Raw genomic sequence first — 644 nt, 5'->3', positions numbered from 1 at the left:
CCCGGTGTCCGCCAGCAGGCGGTGCCGCCGCACCGGCACCGGCCCGCGCCGGCCAGCCAGGGCGATAGGACACAGCCTGAACCTGCTCAAGGGGAGGTTTAGGTTGGGCATTAGGAAGAATTTCTTAACTGAAAGGGTGATTAGGCGTTGGAGTGGACTGCGCAGTGTGTTGGTAGAGTCACTGTCCCTGGAGGTGTTTAAGAATGGCACTTAGTGCCATGGTCTAGTTGATATGGTGTTGGACTCGATATCAGAGGTCTTTTCCAACCCAGTTGATTCTGTGACCGATCATCCATCCATCCATCCATCCATCCATCCATCCATCCATCCATCCATCCATCCATCCATCCATCCCATCCATCTTTCTATCCCTCCCACCCTATGGTGCTCAGTATGGACACACATGTCTCTGGGTCTCCCCTCCTCAGGCTCAGCTCTAACTTCCTCCCTGACATAGCAGCCACCAGCCCCACCAGTAATGAGCCTGGGGGCACGGTTCACTCCCACCCCAAGGTCGGTGCTGCAGCTGGAGGCCCTGGCACTGGGGTGGCACGCAGGGCTGCAGGCCCCAGCCCGTGGCAGTGCTGCCGGCAGTGGGGCCAGTTTCTCCTGCTGTTTTGGCCTGGTGCAGATGTTACCAAACC

The sequence above is a fragment of the Geospiza fortis genome, unplaced genomic scaffold, assembly GCF_000277835.1.
Source record: "Geospiza fortis unplaced genomic scaffold, GeoFor_1.0 scaffold172, whole genome shotgun sequence".
Lineage (NCBI taxonomy): Eukaryota > Metazoa > Chordata > Aves > Passeriformes > Thraupidae > Geospiza > Geospiza fortis.
This window is presented reverse-complemented; position numbering follows the sequence as displayed.